The sequence below is a fragment of the Physeter macrocephalus genome, chromosome 20 (genome assembly GCF_002837175.3).
Source record: "Physeter macrocephalus isolate SW-GA chromosome 20, ASM283717v5, whole genome shotgun sequence".
NCBI lineage: Eukaryota > Metazoa > Chordata > Mammalia > Artiodactyla > Physeteridae > Physeter > Physeter macrocephalus.
The window spans coordinates 66459459-66480641 of NC_041233.1; the positions used below are offsets into that span (position 1 = coordinate 66459459).

Here is a 21183-nt window from a genome sequence, read left to right on the forward strand (position 1 = left end):
GACCACTGGACCCACTCACTTGATCTGCTGTCCCGGAGAATAACACAGTGTGAAGCTCCAAGCTAGGGGCGCCCTGTTCCGACATACCAGGGGCCTGATGATGGCCTGTACAGGGGTGGCCCCTGTGTCAGACGGGAAGCAGATGGCCTATTCCAAAGGATTTTATTGAACTGAATTTTATGAAGGGACTATTTCCAACAAGGGAGGGTGAGGCTCTCAGAGACTAGAAACAGTGGGAGGTGTGAAGGGATGAGAACCAAGTTTCCAGAGCCCAGTGAAAACTCAAGCCATAGAAGGGGGTCCCCAACACAAGCTGTTGTCAAAGGAACACAGTCATTATCAAAATCCCAGCCACGAAGCAGAAGGGACAGGAATAAACGTCCCGGCTTCTCTTGGATTGCCAGGTAAAAGAGAGGATGCACATAGTTTGAATTTTGGATAAACAACAAATAATTTTATAGTATAAGTATGTCCCCAATACTTCATGGGACACACTTACATTACAAAATGTTTTTGGTTACCTATTTAAACTTCACTGGGAACCTGTATGTTTCCCCCACTTTATTGAGATAGCGCTGTCAAATAAACCTATACATATTTAAAGTGTACAATGTGATGACTTGATGTATGTCTACACTGTGAAATGATTACCACAATCAGGTTAATGAACACATCCTTTGCCTCAGTTACCTTTTCTTTGTGTGTGTGATGAGAATGCATAAGATCTACTTTCACAGTAAATTTGAAGTATATAATGCATTATTATTATTATATATTATACTATATATATTATATAGTATCATGGAATATTATTCAACCATGATAAAGAAGGAAATGTTGCCATTTGCTACAACATGAATGAACTGGCAGGAAATTAAATAGAATAAGCCAGACAGAGAAACACAAATACCGTATGGCACAGCTCACTGTTATGTGAACTCTAAACAAAAAAAGTTGACCTTACAGAAACAGAGAGTAGAATGGTGATTACCAGGGCCTGGCAGGCGGGGAATGGGAGATGTTGGGATCCTGTGTTTTTATTTGCAAAATTTAGCAGCCCTAAACCTCTCTTCCCAACACCCCAATCTCTGGCCAGACTTGGATAGAAGCCAAACGGCACGGCAATCCTTGTGGTGCAGTCTCCAGAGGTCAGCCTCACCTGGGCCTCAGGGCAAGGCAAAGAAGGAAGACAAGATCTGGGGGCGGTATGGTAAACAGAGAATAGCCAGAAATAACCAGTGGCCAGTTCCTGCCAGTCTAAACTCATCCTTTATGGAGGAATTGGGTTTTCTCCGAACAAAGCAAGTTTGTGCTCCTTATTTGCTAGCTTTGTGTACTTGCAAATGATTCTTCTTTCTTCAAGCTGTATCAGTGGTTTTCAATCTTTTATTCTAAGCAAAGTGTTCCATAGAAATCTCATCATACAAAACACATGGCAAGTGTGCAGCTAAGGTAGCAGCAGAGATGATAAGCCTGAAACACTGCCTGTTTCCCCTCTTCAAACACCCACCCACCCACGCACAAATCCAGCCAGCCACAGGTACCCGAGGCACACCCATGGTGCCCTAGGCCTAACCGAAGCTGGTCTGGGAAACCCTGCTATAAAGCTGCAAAAAGCAAATACAGTGTGCTATCTTTTGTGTAAGAAAAAAAATAAGAAAAGCATGTATCTTATTTTTGCAAAAGAAATCATAGGGAAAATATATCAGAAACAATTAAAAGCTGTTACCTCTAGGAACTAGGTGGGGATGGGATGAGGAAGATAGGGGTGGCAGCAGGAATTCCCCAAATGTACCTTTGTGTAGTTTTGATTTGAAATGAGATCAAAAGGGATGGAAAAAAGCAAACCCTAAAATTAAAGACAAACAGAAACAGATGAAACTATTAAATCAATGGCATAGAACACAGAAAAAGAGTTAATTCAAGTAACTTCTACACACAGTTCTCTGGTTATAAAAATTTAGAGGGAGATATTCTAAGACCAAAAGAACTGCTAATGAAGGGGCGTTGTGGTGATGCGAAAGTTCTGTATCTTGACTGTGGTAGTGGTTATGGGAATCCACACGTGATAAAATTGCATAGAGTTATACCCGCACGCACACACACTCAAATGAATGCATGAAAAACTGGTAAAATCTGAATAAGCTCTGTGGATCGTATTGATGTTAATTTCCTGGTCTTGATACTGTACTACAGTTAAGCAAGATGTAACCAGTGGGGTAAATATGGTAAAGAGTACACAGGACCTCTCTGTACTTCCCGTGAATCTACAATTATTTTTTTAAAAATGTAAAAGGACCACAAAGAATCCTGGAACGTTAGATAATAGATGTATTGTGAGTATTAAGACGAGCTTAATAATCCCCAAACTCTTTTACATAGGGAATAGGATAAAGTAAACATATCAATGTTCTTAGGACTAAGATATTTACTATAAAAGAAATGTACATACAAAATAAAAGAAGGTTAGAACAAACCTTGTAATGTCAATTATGTTAAGATTGAATAGAAAATTCTACTATAAGCTCAGGGCCTCTGGAAGCAATGATACCTAGTAGTACTCACACCTTGGATTCTAAATACCATTCCAACTGAAAAACTGACCAGAGTTCCCTGGAGAAATGCCTGGATCTGAGTCTGGAGCAGACAGGAAAAGGAGAACCTGGCACTTTATTTGGTGCCAGAGGGCGCTCAAGAATAACAGAAGCACGTTAGAATGACATAAGAGCCTACCTGAATAGTTCCCACTGGCCAGATTTTGAACAATTTAAACAGCAGAAAGAAATAATAATAGTAAAGGACTATAGTATATTGAATGCTATTTACAAAAATATTTGGTCATTCTTTTTACAGCAATACTAGATGAGAAATGTAAGAAATGATGGAAATAGAAAAATGACCATTTTTCAATGCCTTATGTAATAGTTGGTTCCAGCAAAGATTAGCAGTATCTGGTAAACTACTGGGTAAACTGTTGGTGGAGAATAGGACATTCACACAGTTGCAAAATGCTACCCCATAGCCGTCTCACTAATTACAAAGGGGAAGTAGACAACGGTGAGATCTGGAAGTCCTCATCCTAACTAAAGGATCAAACGTAGCATCTCCAAGAGAAGAGACCTTGGCTGTGGCAACAGCATGCTGTGACTGGAGTCTGAACACAGTACAGCAGAGATTTAAAGGAGAGAGGTGGGGCAGGAAAGTCCTTACAGAGGAGCTGTGGGGAGGCATTCCAGGCATGCGGCACAGCAGAAGCAAAGGCACAGTGGCTTGAAACAGCCTCCTGCATTTAGAGAACTGCATTAGTTGGGATGGCTCAGAAGGAAACAGTGCAGAGAGGGGGTTAATAAAAGTTGGAGAATTAGGACTTGGAACTTATTCAGAAGGTGAGGGGAAGACCCTGAAGGGCTTTTGAGTAGGGTGCTAAAAATGCAGATAGGAAGAAAGTGCAAATGAAAAAGCTATGTAGAAGGTATATTCCATTGCACTCAGTGACCATTCAGAGATGTGAATGAGACAAGCTATTAGGATGAACTGGAAAATGTTTTCACACTGAGGGCCAATTCTGTAGATGGGCAGTGTTGGGCTAGAGTTCTAGATGAAAAGCATCTCAGGTCAGCAGGAAATGGCACCTGGATGATTAGTGGTGTCTGCTTCAGTTAAGTGGGAGAAGGGAGGAATATTGGGGTGGACGGTGGTGCCATTGACTGATATTAAAAGCACAAGAGGAGGGCTTCCCTGTTGGCGCAGTGGTTGGGGGTCTGCCTGCCGATGCAGGGGACACGGGTTCGTGCCCCGGTCCGGGAGGATCCCACATGCCGCGGAGCTGCTGGGCCCGTGAGCCATGGTCACTGAGCCTGCACGTCCAGAGCCTGTGCTCCGCAACGGGAGAGGCCACAGCAGTGAGAGGCCCGTGTAACGCACAAAAAAAAAAAAAAAAAAAGAAAAAGGAGAAGCAAGTGTAAGGTAGGAAGGACAAGTGTGTTATTTCCGTTATGCGGAATTAGAAAGGGTTGCCATTATAGGTTGTTACAAGATATTGAGTATAATGGAAGAGAATGTCAAAAGAAGAATATATATATATATTTTATGTATATGGATAACTGAATCACTTTGCTGTACACCTGAAACTAACACAACTTTGTAAATCAACTATATTTCAATAAAAATTAAAATTAAGAAAGGGTTACTAGTTACATTGGAATTCCTAGTACCTAGTGTGGATTCAATTCAGTACATGTGCTGGAGGAGACTTTTTGAGTTCTAATGATAACATAAGGACTTTTTAATATATAGATTATCTAGCCAATAGACCTCAGGAGGCTCCCTCGGAATATGTACCGATGAGCATCTTCTGGATTTAGAGCATGGAGCCTTAATCAGAGGAGTCCCATTAGGTTTAATAGGATTCACATAGCTAGAAGGCCTATGGATGCTAGAATGAAAAAGGCTCGCAACCTGCTTTTGAATTTAATCATAATTAATAATGAATATGCTCCTCCCCATGGGAGTTGAGCATTGGCATACACATTTGCTGCAAAGCCAAGTCCCGTGCTTTGGATCTCAGTCCCATGTCAATTTTGACACCCCAATTTATCAGTGCCTGAGAGCCTGTCTAGCTCAGGACCCACACTGGGTTACTTATAATTAAAACAACTGCAGTTTCTTTTTAAAATTTAATTCCAAATATAATTTCTCATTTGCTTCACAAGGGTATGGCAGGCACAGCAGCCTATCTGTGGGGAAATTAAAGGAAAGCAGGGGGATATGCACCACACGACACTTGTATTGAAATAATCATTCATATTTTCCTGGCAACACTTTTTAATAAGCGTCAAATCTTTATTACTTTTTTGGCGTCTGCGTCCACATTAATCATGTCGAATTCACATGGTATTTATTTCTGGAGGTTGTAAAAATCAACACGGGGGCTTCCCCAGGCTAATTAACTAGTCCAAATCCACTCCTGGGTTTCTGACTTCTGGACGTTATGCTGGCTCAGGAAGGATGTGAGAAAGCAGATTTGAACTAGAGATTGGCCTCAGGGGCAAGGAGGAGATACAGTCCCATCCTGAGCCACTCTCCATAGGTTTTCCTACTGCCTCAGCCACCAGGATCAGGCCCCTCCTGGGAAACCCACAGGTCACCACTTTACCACAGTTACAGAATGGTGCTAGGTGGGTGGGCTGAAGCTCTCTGAACCTTCTTTTTACAGAAAAGGGAAGGTCTAACAATGGGAGTAATGTAGACACACTGGCTGGTTCTTCTAGGGTCACCCCTATAAATGATGGACAGAGTATTCTTAATAAAGTACAGGCTAGAAGGACAAAAGCTGCTGGTATGGCAGAAAGCATAGGCATGGGAGTGAAGAGATGTGAATTCTAGCCTCAGCTCTACCAGAAATGATTATGAAATTTCCCCCTCTCCGTCTGACTTTTCAGGCCTTTAAGACGGGCTCACCCACGTGGAGTCTGAGGCTCTACCAATTCTCAAGCCGATGAGTGACATCATCAAATCTCTCGACCCAGAAAGAGACTCAGCACAAAATCGGGAGGACATGATGGCCTCAACCTTAAGCTTGACCAAAAGAAGAAGAACTTTAACAATGTCATCCCCACCTTTAGGGTTGAAACCTAAAATGTTAACATTGTTGCTAGGGAAGGAATGAGGCATCTGGGGTTTCTTTGAGTTTCACTCATTAAGGGAAAAAGACAAACACTAAAAAGACAGGAAAACTATTTGATAGAATGGTGGGACTGGGCCAGTCTGTGTTTTAATTCACCAGTCTGGAGTGTCCAGCATCTGATATGGAAATTTTATTCACTCCTAGTGGAAAAGAGAGCAACTGATTTAATTGACCTATTACTGTTACACCCACATTTACCCTCAAAATCACAGAACAGAAAGAATTTGAGGAATAAAACTGATCTTTGCAAAACTGTGCAATTGGCAGATTTTGACTTTTTTCCCCTAGCTTCCTATTTTGTATCATTTTCCCCATGGGAGTTCCCCCAACTATCTTTTTCGGGTGCTCTTCTTTTTGTCCTCCTGTGTCCTCTGCTTGTGAGATCTCCTTTCAAACAGCGTCCCTTGCCAGTCATTTTTATCTTAGTGTGAATTTGCACAACCACTTCTGAACGGGGAGAGGAGACAATCTGGATTTTGAGGACCTAGGGATGTAGGCAGAGACTTCCAGTTGTCACCCAAATCCATTACCTCCTGAGTCTCCTCCATGACAATAGCACTAGTAGCACCTCCCAATTATCAGCGGGGTGCATGGCTACTGCTAATAAAGATTACATTTTCCAGCCTCCCTTGCTGTTACATACGTTCAAGCAATTACATCATGGACAGTGGAATGTGATGGGAAGCCATGTGTTTGACTTATGGCACATACCCTTAAAGAGGAAATATGCCCTCTCTGTGAATCCCCATTTTTCCTTCTGCTTCTTAGAACATGGTCATGGAAGGACGCCATATTGGAACAGGAGGCAAGGCCAACACCCTGGGGATGGTAGAGCATCAGGACAGAGGAGCCTGGGGCTCTGGATAATCACAGGGAACAAAACCATCAAACTAGCACTGGACTACCTACTCAGAAACTGTTTTGTCATGGAGAAACATTGTTTAAGCCTCTTATTCTTTTTAACCTATATTACACAAAGCCAAACCTATATTGTAACTACAATCGTTTAGCTATGGTAGAAATGGCAACTTCCTCTCAGAGCACCTAGGTTTGAATTCCAAATCTGCCATTTACCATCTGTGTGACCTTGGACAATTTATTTCCCCTCCTTGAAATATATTTCCCCAGGTCCCTTTCTGCAAAATAAAAATGAGAATTTCTATCTCATAAACTTATTGGGAGAAATAAATTGTATCCTTATGAAAGTTCTTTTGTGTATTGTAAGGTACTTCTAGCCCTATGATGTTGATCAATGGTAGTCAAGGCTCTTTAGATTATAAGGACAGGAACCTACTCACACTAAATCAATGAGGGGTTTACTTTAAGGATGTAACAGGTGAGAACATAGAATCCAAAAAAGGTGGCAGAGCTTTCAGGAGGATTGGAACTACAAAAGTGAAAAACAGACACTATACTCAATGTTCCCGGGAACCTCACGACCTCCCCCATTCAGGCTTCTCAACACCTCAACGTACTGTAACCCTTCAACATTAGTACCCACCACCATCTGACTATAGTCAGATGGGTCCTTGCGTCTTAAATCAGAATCCTGATAGAGGATCTGATTGGTTGATGCCACTGGCTGGCTTTAGGTCAGGTGTACACTTGATCCAATCACTGTGGCCAGGGTGCAAGGTCATGCGATACGGATGGTTAACCTTTCCAGAAGCTGTAGTGGATTAACTTCTCTAGAGGGATGATGGATGGAGCAGTCAGTATCCCTTCTGGGACACAGTGGAGATAATGATAAAAGTTATGTTAACTATTCCTGGTGGGAGGAATGAATGCCTAGAAGTTTAAGTTTTTATTAGAAAAATATTATGAGTTCTCCAGAAATTTTACCTTGTTTATCTATGCAGTGGATCTTTTAACATCCATTTCTCATGGACCAGATGATTTGAAAACTCATCTTCTCATTAGCAGTCGGCACCCCCTTGCTTACCCACATCATGGACTGTCTAGACACTACCATTGTCCTGTCCTTTATATTTAATGACTGAAAGTTTTTTTCAAATGGGACATTGATAGGTGGAAAAGGGCATTGTGTCTTTTCACCACAATCTGGTATCCAGAGCCACAGATGAATTTTTGTCCTCATGGAGCCTTAAGCTTCCCTATAATTTCCAGCTCTTCAGTGTGACCTGCCTTCTATGTAACTGACATACACCTTTCCCTCTGCAAAAGGAAGAGCAAAGAAAAAGCTTAGCCAAAGACCTTAATAAAATGGAGAAAAGACATTCTTCCTCATTTCACAGTCCTGCCCACTTGCTGGAGGAAATAGCATCTTAAGCCCAGCCAAGAAGCTATGCTCTTGTTCTGTCTCTGAGCTTTGAGAAGAAAACACTCTTTAGAAAGGAAATGGGAAAGTGAGTTAAGTTCATTTATTGCTGAACATGCCAGATGGGGAAGGAGAGTTGAATAGAAAATTCTCTAAGCTTTAGCTTCCATAATTTCACTTTTATTCCTTCTAATGAGGCAAACATCTTCTAGAGGACTCAGGTTCACCTAAGCCAGTTTGTGTTCAACTTTCTATCACTTATAACAGAAAAATATTCATCAAATAAAAATTTAAAAAACTTTTTAAACCACAGAACTAATTTTTTGTTGTTCAGTTTTTCTTCTCTTTTTAAACAGTTTTGTGTAAGTAAAACTGCAAACAATAAACTGCACATATTTAAAGTATAAAAGTTGATAAAGTTTGATGTACGTACATACCCAGGAAGCCAGTTAAAACAATAAACATATCACCCTCAAAAGTTCTCTCTTCTCTCTTCATAATCCCTTCCTCCCATTTCTTCTCACCCTTTTCCCTGGCAACCACCACTGATCTGCTTTCTGTGGTAGATTGCATTTTCCAGAATTTTATATAAATGGAACCAATACAGTATGTACTGTGGGTTTTTTTTGGCGTAATTATTTTAAAATTCACCTATATTGCTGCATGTATCCACAGTTTATTTTTATTACTGAGTAGTACTCCACTGGTATATACCACAATTTGTGTGTTAACCTATTGATGAACATTTGGGTTGTTTCTAGTTTGAGGATATTACAAACAAAGCTGCTATGAACATTTAGGTATAAGTCTTTATATAGACATATACTTTCATTACCCTTGTGTAAATACCTAGAGGTAGAATGTTTGGATCCTGTTGCACTGGATTAATCATTTAAAACCTTGCCAAGCTGTTTGCCAAAGTGCTTGTACCATTTTAATTCCCAGCAGCTGTGTAGGAGCGCTCCGGTTCCTCTGCATCTTCACCAACATTTGATGTGGTCAGTCTTTTTAATTTGGGACAATCTAATACATATGTAGTGGCATCACAATGTAGTTTTAATTTTCATTTCCCTAATGAGTAAAGATAGTGAGATTCTTCCTTTTACATGCCTATTTTTCATCTTGTTATCTTATAAGGTGAAGTGTCTAGTCAAATCTTTTGCCTATTTTTAAAATTGGCTTGTTTTCATCTTAATATTTGAGAATTCTAGAATTCTGTATACATGCTGGAAATAGTTCTTTATCAAATATGGGATTTGCAAATAGTTTCTCCATGTCAACAGTAACTTTCAAAGAGCAGAAGTTCCTAACTGTGATAAAGTTCAAATTATCATTTTTTTCTTTTATAGATTACCCTTTTGGTGGTTTATCTAGGATATCTTTACCTAACCCAATGTCACAAGAATTTCTCCTATTTTCCCATTTCTTTTTTCTTCCCATTTCTCTTTCTTAGACCTCGAAAGGAACTATCAAATAGAAAACTCTTATCAGGACTTTCAGACACATCAAGAATGGCGAAGTGGAACAAACTGAATCAGAGTCAGGGAAAACGTTGAGTGCCCTTTCCTCTGATGAGTTTCCATTTGCACCATTTTATCATAGTAGAGACAGCATTTCTGAAAGTTCAAATGGTGCCAAAAAGGCCTAGAAGGGGAGAATTAGCTCTGGCCAAGAAGTGTTCCTTGCACTTAAATTTCAAACATCGACAGCTCATCCCTCAGAGACCAGCTATTCACTGAAGTCAGGTGAAAAGAACAGGGTGGGATTCTTTTAAAACCACAGAAAAAAAACCTTGTTAGAAGGAAGGGAAGGAGAGCTCTGGGCAAGTATCCCGCTGGGAGTGTGGGCTCTGGACTACCCACATCAAAATCACCTGTGAAAAATACAAACCCTGGCCCCATACCACGCACTTAAACAGAATCTCTGGGGGTAGCATCTTAAGGTCAAATTCGCCAGGTGATTCTTAAACACAGTAGTTACAGATGAGCCCTCAGGCACTCAAGAACCTGCTGGGATCCTCCCTTGAGGCAGCTTCTGGAAAAGTTCTCAGGGTGAACCTGTGGTTCTCAGTCCTCTCTTGGCATATAGAATCACCTGGAGAGCTTAAAAATACAGATTCCTAGGCCCAACAAATGAGGCTCTGCAGTAGTCATCTGTCATAAGCCCAGTCTTTTCCTTCTGCTTTGCTTCTTGCTTTCTTCTTCCTCTCCATCTTCTTTTTCTTCTTCCCTCCTTCTCCTCCTCTGGTTTCTCCTCCTCCTTTTTTAAAGTAAAACTCCCAAGTTAACTCTAATATGCAGCCAAGGTTGAGAACTCCCAGGTCACAAAGCAGAAGCAGCAACATCCCAGCCGCGGGGCTTGGCAGGAGACGGAAATGAAGGAAGCCGGCTGGCTGGGGACCATAGTGAGGTAAAAATCCAAGCTCCATGCAAAGAGTGTGGTCACTATTGAGCTAGTCAACTCCTGCCACGTGGGAACAAAATCCACATTTGCCAATCCCTCTGGTATCTCCAGAGAAATTAGAAATAATTTTTGGACATAAAATCTCCCACTTTTAAATGTCTGAAAATGACACAAAATGTGTAAATCACTGTGCGCAGAACAGAACACAGCTGTGGGTGTCTAGCGGCCAGGGACTGCCAGTCTGTGACCTCTGCCCACAAAGTTTCTCAGCCCTATGGACAATGCTAGGATGCTGTTTCATGGTGGCCACTCTTTGAGGGCCAGTTCTGAAGAAGCTCATGGGTTTGTGTTCAGGCCACACCTGAACCTGCCTTCATAGAATTTCTAGGCAGGGACGAACTCTACTGTGTTCCTTGACGTGGGTTTGCCAGATTTCCTGACTTGTTTGAGGCCAATCAGAGAAATAGTCTCATAACTAATATGTAAGATAGCGAATTTTGCATGGTTTTCTCCCTATAGAATCCTTCTTCTATCCTAGACAAGTGATATTTGTAAGAATATGATTTTTATAAATGACATCTGAGAGTGTTTTTTCCATCAAACTCACTACTACTGACAGTTTTATCCTGTCCAAGCCCTCTACCACACTTAGGATGGTGGTTCTCAAACTTTAATAGGCATAAGAATCACCTGGGGCACATGTGACAATGCAGAGCTTCAGGCCCGGAGTGCCCATGGAGTTTATTATCAAAATCAGAACACTTCTGGAAATGAAAGCAACTCTGAGCTAAGGGGTATAGACTGGTTCATGCAGTCAGCCCACCCAGGCCTCATTTGTAAAGAGTTTCTGATTCAGTGGCCTGTGCTGGAGCCAGGGACTCCCCACTTTTAATAAACGCCCCCACCCCCCATCAAACCAGATGCAGGTGGTCTGGACCACACTTACAACGCTTAGTAGTAGGAAGGGAAGATGGAAGAAAAATACTCATTTGGGAGATGGAGACACGGAGTCCAGAGAGAAGACTCCCTGAAAACCCAGCTGCGTGATGCTTGAATCATTACAAGGTAAGCAACCAGCTATCAAGGAAAGTCGGAGACAAATACCAATTGCTAATCTCACACTTTCCTTTTTCCAGATTCCTCACAAAAGTAATTTGTTAGCACTACTTGATTACATAGTACTTGACTGTCTTCAAGTAAATGCCTAAAGAAAACTGGTAATGTTTAAAAAAAATAAATTTATTTATTTATCTTTGGCTGCGTCGGGTCTCCGTTGCTGTGCGCAGGCTTTCTCTAGTTGTGGTGAGCGGGGGCTACTCTTCGTTGCGGTGTGTGGGCTTCTCATTGCAGTGGCTTCTTTTGTTGTGGAGCATGGACTCTAGGTGCACGGGCTTCAGTAGTTGTGGCACGTGGGCTCAGTAGTTGTGGCACATGGGCTTAGTTGCTCCGCGGCATGTGGGATCTTCCCGGACCAGGGCTCAAACCCGTGTCCCCTGCAGTGGCAGGTGGATTCTTAACCACTGCGCCACCAGGGAAGTCCTGGCAACTGGTAGTTAATGAGGTGCGTATAAGCATTGTGATGAGCAATGAACTTGTGCTGCAGACACGCATTTTTATGAACATATGTTAATGAATGTTAGCATCCCGACTGCAAGCATAACTCCAGAGGGTTTTCTTTTTATTTACTTATTTCAGCCAACAACCAAGTGATAGGTAATGAGCTCACTTGGGTCTGGCTTTCCATGCTCTGGGCCCTGAGGGGTCTCCGGTGTATGCGTATGACTTGCTTCAGAACCTCAGAGAGTGAGGCTGTTTCCAGTAGCAAGGAACTGGCAAAGAGGATTTGCAATTTATTTCTGTTAGCTCCATGCACATATCTGCACAACATGGACTGGCCAAGACATGGCTTTCTCGTTTGATTTTTTTTTTAATTGACTCTTATCTGATGAATTTAAGTCAGAAAAATTCCAGGATATGGAAGGCCATCGGAGCTCTGAGGTCAACAAGCATATTCCACTCCTCTTCTGGATGAGGCAGCAGAGTTCATGTTTAGAACATGGGCTGCAGAGCCTGCTGCCTGGGTTTGAATGCTGGTTGTGCCACTTTTTATTTCTGTGACCTAGAACTCAACTTCTCTGGGCCTTGGTACTTATTTCCTAGGGCCTTTTTATGACTAATAAATGAGCTAATATTTGTGAAGCACTTAGTAGGGTGCCTGGCATGTGGCAAGAGTTACGAAGGTGAACACTGAGACTCAAGGACACAGCTGCCCTTGCAACGAAGCCCTTACACGGAAAAGTTGGGTTGAAGGGCCTGTTGGTTGACTTTGGCCTCAAAGTTTCATCTCTGAATCACACACTGTGTCTCCACATAACATCAAAACTGCATCTCAGTTTCCTCATTCCCCCAACATCTCCTTAGGACAACATTAACTTTTGGCACAATACCCCCCAACAAGACTGTTCCGTTGGTTGGATCGAGATAGGAAGCAAAGGGGCTGGCTAAAAAGATGCTTCACCCAGGAGTGTCAGAGGCCAGCTATGGAGTGGAATGGAATCCTGGGGACTTCCGTTCCTGCAAACATATGCTGTAGGCAACTGAGTATGTAGCCATGACCCGGCCTTCCTGGGGTCCGTGAGCAGTCCCCCCAAGTGAAGTCTGACCTCTCTCCCTCTCCTACACCAGACCGCAATCACATACCCTCCTCCCCTCCTCTACCCTTGTCTTTAGGAGAGATTAAATCTTTGTTCAAGGTTCTCTTTTCTCCCCTCCAGACATTCTGTGTTTAGAATTACAGCCACCTTTATTTTCAGCTTCAAGCAGATGTTCCAGGCAGAAAAAGCCTGCCAAATGTTTCAGATTACATTCAGGAGGTTTGGGCTCACACTTTGCCGAACGAGAATCTGTGCTGACAATCTAGAAATCAGTAACACTTTAGGGTAGTGAGGCATCCCTCTTCTATGTGAACAGGGTAATCCTGAGACAGGTTTGAAGCTCCAGAGAAATCATTCCAGTGCCTCTTATTTGACAGGACTTTACAGTTTACCAAGTTCTCACACATCCATGATTTCATTTGCATCTTGTAACAACCCGGAGAAGTAGTCACAAGGATTAGGACTGTTACTATGCAGATGACAGGGCTAAATATAAGAGAGATGTGAGGGCTTGACATGCTTATAAGAGTTTGTTTCTGGTCTCTTACCTTCCAAACCTGGGCATTTTCCACAAATAGCAACATGATACATTCACATATTGCTTTCCTATACACTTCATAAAGTACTAACAGGAGTGCAGTATCATTTTATCTCCAGAAAAGTCCCATGAATTAGATAGGGAACTGTTTTAGTCAGCATAGAATAGGCTATGCTTTGGTAACAAATAAGCCCTGATAGCTCAGAAGCTTAACCCAACAAAGATTGATTTCACATGCATATCATTTTCTGATGTAGGTCCAGGTGGTTCTCTGAGGTGGTTTTCCTCTGAGTGATAACCAGTATCCTTCCATATCATCATTCTCCATTTAAAAAATACAACCTTAGAAGTCACCAGGGGATCAGAACGTAATGTTATCAATTTCCCGAAAAGTGTTTTGGCCAGACTATCACTTCTACCCACATTCTATTTGCCTGAACCCAGTTCATGACCTCAACCTAACTGCAAACAAAAGGTAGTTTTCTTGTGAGCCAAGAAGAGTAAATGTAATGGGTTTTGCTGAATACAAAACATTATTTCTGACATTTCAAACTGCACCAGCTCTTGTTCTAGGCTGTCTACAAGGGGCTGGCAAATAAAACATCATGGTCACAAACTTTGATACTGTGCCAACTATAGAACAACAAGAAAATATCTGTAGGGCAAAACTGAATTATTTCAGAGGTAAAACTCTCCACCAGCTGAAGAATGTTACTATACATCACAACAGGTTACCAGACCAGAGAAAAGGAGAGCAAAATGACTTGTACATCACTGGGGCTGAAATGAAATGCAGGCAGACCTCGTTTTATTCCCCTTTGCTTTATTGTGCTTCTCAGATATTGAGTTTTTTAAAAATTGAAGCTTTGTGGCAACCCTGCATCAAGCAAGTCTATCAGTGCCATTTTTCTAACAGCATTTGCTCCCTTCGTGTCTCCATGACACATTTGGTAATTTTCACAATATTTCAAACTTCATTATTATTATATTTGTATGGCAATCTCTGGTTAGTGATCTTTGATACTACTATTGTAATTGTTTTGGCATGCCACAAACTGCTCATATAAGAACTTAATAAATAAATGTTGTGTGTGTTCTGACTGCTCCATAGGCCAGCCATTCCCCCACCTCGCTCCCTCCTCTTGGGCCTCCCTATTCCCTGAGACACAACAATATTGAAATAAAGCCAATTAATAACCCTACATGGCCTCTGAGCGTTCAAGTGAAAGGAAGAGTCTCTCACTGTAAACCAAAAGCTAGAAGTGATTAAGCTTAGTGAGAAAGGCCTCTTAAAAGCCAAGACAGGCTGAAAGCTAGGCCTCTTGCACCAAACAGTTAGCCAAGTTGTTAATGCAAAAGAAAATTCTTGAAGGAAATTAAAAGTGCTATTCCAGTGAATACATGGATGATAAGAAAGCAAAACAGCCTTATTGCTGATATGGAGAAAGTTTTAGTGGTCTGGATAGAAGATCAAACCAGCCGCGACATTCCCTTGGGCCAAAGCCTAATCCAGAGCAAGGCCCTAACTCTCTTCAATTCTATGAAGGCTGAGAGAGGTGAGGAAGCTGCAGAAGAAAAGTTTGAAGCCAGAAGAGGTTGGTTCATGAGGTTTAAGGAAAGAAGCCATCTCCATAACATAAAAGTGTAAGATGGGGCTTCCCTGGTGGCGCAGTGGTCGAGAGTCCGCCTGCCGATGCAGGAGATGCGGGTTTGTGCCCCTGTCCAGGAGGATCCCACATGCCGCGGAGCGGCTGGGCCCCTGAGCCATGGCCACTGAGCCTGTGCGTCTGGAGCCTGTGCTCTGCAACGGGAGAGGCCACAACGGTGAGAGGCCCGTGTACCACAAAAAAAAAAAAAAAAAAAAAAGTGTAAGATGAAGCAACAAATACTGATGTAGAAGCTGTAGCGTGCTACCCAAAAGGACTAGCTGAGATCATTAATGAAGGTGGTTAACACTAAACAACAGATTTTCAGTGTAGACAAAACAGCCTTATGTTGGAAGAAGATGTCATCTAGGACTTCTGCAGCTAGAGAGAAGTCAATGCCTGGCTTCAAAGAACAGGCTGACTCTCTTGTTAGGGGCTAATGAAGCTGGTGACTTTTAAGTTGAAGCCAATGCTCATAACTGAGACCTACTGCTCAGAAAAAAAGATTCCTATCAAAATACTACTGCTCATTGACAATGCAACTGGGTTAACCAAAAGCTCTGATGGAAATGAAATATACAGCAAGATTAATGTTGTTTTCATGCCTGCTAACACAACATGCATTCTGCAGCCCATGGATCAAGGAGTAAGTTTGACTTTCAAGTCTTATTATTTAAGAAATACATTTTGGAAGGCGATAGCTGCCAGAAATAGTTATTCCTTTGACGGATCTGGGCAAAGTCAATTGAAAACCTTCTGGAAGAGATTCACCATTCTGAATGCCATTTAGAGCATTCATGATCCATTGGAAGAGGTCAAAAATATCAACCTTAACAAGAGTTTGGAGAAATTGATTCTAATCCTCATGGGTGACTTGGAGGGGTTCAAGACTTCAGCAGAGGAAGAAACTGCAGATGTGGAGGAAATAGCAAGAGAACTAGAATTAAAAGTGGAGCCTGAAGATGTGACTGAATTGCTGCAATCTTATAAAACTTTACAGAAGAGGAGTTGCTTCTTACGCGTGAGGAAAGAAAGTGGTTTCTTGAGACAGAATTTACACCTGTGAAGATTGCTGAAAAGATAACAAAGGATTTAGAATATGACATAAACTTATTTGATAAAGCAATGGCAGGGTTTGAGAGTATTGACTCCAATTTTGAAAGAAGTTCTACAGTGGGTAAAATGCTATCAAATAGCATTGCGTGCTATGGAAAAGGAAAGTCACTTTATGTGACAAACTTCATTGTCATCTGTTTTAAGAAACTGCCGCAGCCACCCCAACCTTCAGCAACCAACACCCTGATCAGTCAGCTGTCATCAACATCAAGGCAAGACCCTCCACCAGCAAAAAGATTACGACCTGCTGAAGGCTCAGACCATGGTTAGCATTTTTTTAGCAATAAAGTATTTTTTAATTAAGGTATGTACATGGATTTTTTTAGACATAATGCTATTTCACACTTGGTAGACTACAAGCGTAGTGTAAACATAACTTTTACATGCTCTGAGAAACCAAAAACTTCATGTGACTCACTTTGTTACAATATTTGCTTCATTGCGGTGGGCTGGAACCGAACCCGCAATATCTCTGAGGTATGCCTATACCAACAATTTATTCATTCTTTTTGTACGTCCATCTACATCCACAAATAATTGAGGAGGTTCCTAATATTAAAGCACATCCAAAAGAAAACAGTTAAGAACAAAACCACTCAAAAAAAAAAAAAGAAAGAAAGAAAAGAAAGAAAGAAAAAATAGTTATATAAAGAAGAAATCTAGCTATACCAAATATTTAGGATTGGTTAATCATTATGACTGAACAACTGAGGTTTGTCTGTGAATTCACTAGAAGCTAAAGTAGAAAGGAGAATAGAGAAGTTATGAACTAGCATTTTTGAGCACATTTAATGTCTTAGTTACTATGTGAAATGTTTTACGTACATCAGCTTATTTGACCCATACATCAGCTTATGATCATCAGTTAATGATAGTAGCCACCACATACTGAATTCATTCTCAGTGAGATGACATAAAATGTCTCAAGTACACTCAGTACAAGGCTAGGTTCCAACTCAGCCATATCTGATTCCAAAAATCTGTGCTCTTTCCATAACCTAGTAGCTCTCTTTGTCACATAAAAGGAAGCATATAATTAAGTAGATACAAGAAAAAATAGGAGATGCGTATACTCTCTATCTTTATTAAAAGAAAAGAGTGTTACCTTAATGAGCTCCAAGTCAGCAAGCCCCAAATTTTCCTCACTACTTCAAACCACTAGAGGTTAAGGTAGAGTTCACCTTGAATGGTATCAAAGGGGCCTGCAACATTCCTGTGGCAAAGAGAGGATTTGAAAGCTGGGGGAGGAATATAGTGCAGGTAAACAAAGGTTAATATTTCTGTGTAAGGTCACACAGCAAGGCAGTGCTAGTCTTCCAGGCCTTTCCCTCGCACTTGGCTTATTAGATGGGATTAGATAGATTTTGAAGGCTAAACCACTAAGAGAGTGAATTTTCACTCTTACCAATGGACCAGAAACAAAGAAGAGAGAGGAAAACCTGTAGACTACATATTTGTTCCCTTTACCATCTTTGATTGACGTGGGGGCAGTCATTTGGCCTATTAAACTTGTTAATGGCATTCTTGCTTCTCAGCAGTGCTACACTGCACATCACCCCCCTAATTTTAACAGCTGTTTTCAGTCCATGCCAACTGCACAGGCTCAAGGCTAAAATACATCCTTGCTCAAGCTGGAGACCAGGTATATCATCCAAGGATGGGTATTTGATGGAATGCTGTGCTTAGCCTACTTCACGGTCGCCTGGAAGTAAAGGGCTGGCCTGGGGTGTCTCAGAAGTATAAAGCTGAAATAAACACTGACAGCGAGTGGCCAGTGAATGGATATGTCCTGAATTACCACACAGGCAGCCTTCACTCCGTGCAGTTCTGAAACGTGGTACACAGATTTCAGGTACCATGTGGTACAGTGCAGCAACACCAGTCCCCCAACAACACAGTTCCATTTTCAGTTACCACGGCATACGCACTGTGAGAAATTGAATAAAGTAGAAACTCTGCCACCGGCTCATCAGTCAATAACAGATATGTCCCATGGTCAGTGGCCAATCGACTCACATCTTTCAAAGGCTGGCAGTGATTGGTCACTGCACATTTAATTCAGTTCACTCACAGCCAGCAAACCCTGGAGTGGTGTTGCCTCCTTGTCTCTTGGTGATAAACCCATGGGACGTTTGACAAAAATGGATACCCGAAAGAGGAAGTTGGCCAACCCAAAGGAAGGCGCAGCAAAGACATAACAAGTGGAAACACCAGAAGCAAAATTCAAATCCAATGTAAATAGCGCGGTACTAGCTGACAGTGGAATGCTGACTGCCGCTACTGCAGCGCCTCTAGATAGGCAGCCAGAGGAACTTAGTGAAGGTGACTTAGCCACATGAATGAGGAAAGTGAGGATAACATCCCAAAGAAATGGGCACCTTCAAAACCTTCACTTGAGAGTGTGTGGCGGCGCCGGCTTGAGGGAGTCTGCGGCGGTCGAGCTGGAGACGTGTCCCCATGCCCGGAGCTGCGATGAGCACCCCAGCCGTGCCCCCCGACCTGCAGCTGTCCCTGAGTCAGACGGCCCAGTCCACGTTCAGAGAGCAAAGAAGACAAAAACTCAAGGAGCATCTGTTAAAATGAAAAACTTTTTTTGCATACACACAGGAAAATCAGATATTATCCAGTGGTAGAGACAAAAGAGTGAACACATCTGAAGGCCACATCCAAGAAGAGACAAAAATTCCGAAACTTTATCAGCCATTTTTGCCTTAAGAGAATATCTGTAGGCCTACTGGGATCAAGAATAATATAACAATGGAAGAGAACTGTATTCCTGTAAAACCTTCTAATGAATTAACCAATTCAACTACAGCAATTGATACACCTAATTTTGAGGATAATAATCAAACTCTGCTGTTGTTACCAATTAAAGATGACCCCCAAAGTCAACATATGACATTAAGCCAATCATTTCACCTTAAAAACAGTAAATAGAAACAAATGACAACAGAAAAACCAAAGCAAGGTGCTAACATGCCCAGGAAACCTGTGCTTGGATCTTATCGTGGCCAAATTGTTCAGTCTAAGATTAATTCCTTTAGAAAACCTCTACAAGTCAACGATGAGCTCTGCAAAAACGAAGAAACTTTCAGCTACTGTCCCTAAAGCCACAAAGTCTCAGCCTGTAGACACCAGCAGTGTAACAGTGAAAAGTGATAGAGCCTCACATACGACAACTGCCACTAAATTTGTGAGCACTACACCTCAGAGTCAACTTGTGCGAACTTCCATGAGAAGTCACCACAGTAATAACCAGGACACCATGAAACAAAGCATCAGGAGGACGTCTGCCAGTGTTACGGTTTGGAAAGGACCTCGAGAGAAAGAATTATTACAGTTAAATACATTTTCATCTATTATCTAAACCAGTTATTCTCAGGACATAGAAAGAAATAAGACACTATCAAGAAGCATGACATCTGAAATGGTAGCCAGGCCTGCTTCGTCTTCTAATACTAAACTGAGAGAAAAGTCAAAAAGCATTGACCGGTGCAGACATACCATGGTGAAAGCAGCTATTGACAGTAGATGGACTCAGCGCAGAGAAACTGTGGAGGAGAGAAAGGTTCGTCTGAGTGAGTGGAAAGCTAGCAAAGGAAGAGTGATGAAAAGGCCTCCTAGCTCAGTGGTTACCCAGCCTGAGCCCGAAGCACAAAATGAAAAACCAGTTGGGTCCTTCTGGATTACCATGGCAGAAGACGACGAACAACGATTGTTCACTGAAAAAGTAAACAAGACATTTTCTGAATGCCTAAACCTGATTAATGAGGGATGTCCAAAAGAAGAAGTATTGGTTACACTGAATGACCTGATTAAAAATATTCCAGATGCCAAAAAACTTGTTAAACATTGGATATGCCTTGCTCGTATTGAACCACTTACGAGTCCTATTGAAAATATTATTGCAATCTATGAGAAGGCCATTCTGGCAGGAGCTCAGCCTACTGAAGAGATGCGACATGCAACTGTTGACATTCTGACAATGAAGAGTCAAGAAAAAGTTAAATTTGGAGAAAATATTGAGGAGTCTTGTGCAACCAAGCAACAAATCCGAGAAGCCACCATTGATGATATAAGTGTTAATCTGGGGTCAGAAAAACCGGAAATAGAAAATAAGCATCTTACAAATGTAGTATTTCAAGGTTGTGGACAAAGAGCAAGATACCAAAACAAAAGATCCAACCAGTGATGTTAAAACCCCCAATACAGAATTAGGGCGGGTTGCTTAATTAAATATAATGTGTCTACTACTCCATACTTGCAAAGGGTGAAAAAGAAGATGCAGTTTGACTAAACAAATTCTGCATTTAAAGAGCTAAAGTTTCTCACACCAGTTAGATGTTTTCGATGTCTTCTAAATTGCCAGATATGTTAAAAGACCATTATCCTTGTGTGTCTTCATTGGAACAGTTAACAGAGCTGGAAAGTGAAACTGACGCTTTTGTGTGCTGCCCCAGCGCAGCCCTGTGCCGCATGTACTCGGAGACTGACAAGACAGAAGAGAAGTGAAGCTCTGAAAGGAGTGGGGTTGTATTATTCTGAGTTGGTTGGTTGGTTTGTTGTCACTTTGCACGTCCCTTAGGTCAGGAGTTGCCAAGTACCTAAGTATTGACGGCAGTCAGCACTTACTAATGTCCACTCTATAGCAGGTGTTGCCTTCTGTGCGTTGGAAAGCTAATCCTACCTTGTCGATCTCAATAGACTGACTTTTTCTCTGAGACAGGTAAATTCTGTCAAGACAGAGTTAGCTTGCTTTGTCACCCAATTCTAGTAGCCCAGACTGCTGTGGTCTCCTGTGTTCCCGGGACTCTGCCCCTGGTTCTTCATTGTCACTCTCCAGCAATGCCAGTGAGTCTGCA

General features: G+C 41.8%; 1 pseudogene; it reads left to right on the forward strand.

Annotated features, from left to right (window-relative positions):
- Nucleotides 1–18793: 18793 nt before the first annotated feature.
- Nucleotides 18794–20833, forward strand: LOC102977734 (cytoskeleton-associated protein 2-like; annotated as a pseudogene).
- Nucleotides 20834–21183: the final 350 nt, after the last annotated feature.